We start from the raw sequence: 2052 nt of genomic DNA on the forward strand, positions 1-2052 counted from the left end.
AGAGTGGAGAGGGGGAGGCTCTGGTGGCGCCAGAATGGCCGGGGCGGTGGCGGCGGCTGCAGTTGCTGGAGACGGGGAAGAAGGCCTCCCTCCGACGATTGCCGGCTATGGGGGTGCCATGAAGGTGGCCTGAGGTTGCCTCCGTGCTCGAATGGGTTCGGGGGCCTCCTTATATACCGCAACGAGGTCGGTTAGCGGCAGCCGGATAAGTTCGTCGGTGAACCGCCTCCCTGTAGCATCAGGGCGTCGTGGCGACGACGAGAGCTAGAGGACACTTGAGAGGATGAGGATGAGCTGTTCCAGGGCAGGTGGCGAGCGGGAGAGGCCTGGGCGGCACCGACCTGGCAGAGGCACGCTGCGGACACCGACGTGCCGCCAAGGGCTCTGACGGATGTGCTGCGGCGCACCAGGGCTGCTTGGCGCGTTCTGGTGAGAAGGGGAGTGTGTGGCGCGGCTCTGTGGCATGGGCAAAACCAGGGGCACGAGGTGGCGGCTCGGGCGCGGCACGTGTAAAACGCGCTCTCTGCTCGCGCCCAGAGCACGCACGGGACGTGCTCGATGAAATGTCAGGGCGTGTTAGAGGTCTTGGGTGAGGCTGGGAATTAGCAGACCTAGGTTATGAGTAACTAGGAGTCTATTGGACAAGGTAGTTAGGCAAGGGAAGCAAGATCATGGTGCAAGCTAAGACTCATGTCAAAACTGGTCATGCCTATAGGGTGCTCGACAGAATGCCACATGCACCTAGGCATCTCTTGGGGTGGCCAAAACTTCCAGAGTGGGGTCTCTTTAGTTGAAAGAGAGGGTGGTGAGGTTAGTTTGTCCAAAGCACAAACTTGCTAGTGCAAGTTTTGCAAAACATCAGTTTTGGACAAAAAGAAGAGGGCATGGTTGCATGCACTAAAAATCCTCCAATGGGTCCATTCTTCTGGACTTAAGGGTTTAGCAGGGAGGACTACAAGTAGGAAAAAAATCATGGATAAAGGAGCAACTTAAAATATAGTTGTTGTACAAATCATCATGTTTGACCAGAATGGAAAATAGGTTGATTCACTCAAATTTTTCAAAGGACATCACTGGGTTTTTGCAAAAAGATAATTAACATACTCATATAGACATCCCAAAATTTTGGTGGAAGTTTTAAAGAAATATTTAAATAGGTTGTAGTTTAAAACTGCCCACTGGACCAGATTTGAAAATCATGTGTAGAACTCAAAATATCCAACGAATTAAATATATTTTTGCATAAAATTGTTTTAAAAACATCACATGACATCTCCAATTTTTGGTGGAATTTTTAAATGAATTTATCAAAGGGTTGCAGTGTAAAAGAGGCCTTGAAGCTTAGAAAAAATCATTTTTACAGAAATAAGGCATCAGGGAAAATAATTATGCAAATAATCCCACTGATAAAGAATTGTTTTATTTGAGAGGGAAGAAAATTAAGTCCAACAATGATTAAAAGATTTCACTAGGGGGTAAAACTCCATAATAATAAAGAAAAGAGTGGTCCTGAAATCAGAAGGAAAATACAAAAAATAAAAGTTTTAGTTTCTAGCAAAATTTTAATTAGTAAAACAAGATTAAAATTTTGGGGTGTCACAGAGGAACGCCGTCGAGAGGCCGCGTGCGGGCGGCAAGATATCAATAGGCGCTGCGACGATACCACTGTCGCAACATCCGCCCCAGAACTCTTGAGGTAGGGGACCTCGTGCTCAGACGGGTCCTCTCCAGGGAGGGGCTGCACAAGCTGTCTTCCATGTGGGAGGGCCCATTCAAGGTTGTTCATGCTTCCAGGCCCGACTCCGCGCACTTGGAGACCCAGGAGGGGGTTCCCATCCCGAACGCATGGAACATTCAACATCTCCGGAGGTTCTACCCCTGAGCGAGGCCCAGTGCCTATGGAAAGGCCCGGGGCCTGTGAAGAAGGCCAATGCCTGTGAAGCTTGCCGCTTTTGGGAAAAGGCCCGATGCGTGTGAAGAAGGCCAATGCCTGTGAAGCTCACTTCCCCCCCCCCCCTCAAGAAAAGTCCCGGTGCCTGTGAAGAAGGCTAA

The sequence above is a fragment of the Triticum dicoccoides genome, chromosome 3B (assembly GCF_002162155.2).
Source record: "Triticum dicoccoides isolate Atlit2015 ecotype Zavitan chromosome 3B, WEW_v2.0, whole genome shotgun sequence".
In the NCBI taxonomy this organism is placed as follows: Eukaryota; Viridiplantae; Streptophyta; class Magnoliopsida; order Poales; family Poaceae; genus Triticum; species Triticum dicoccoides.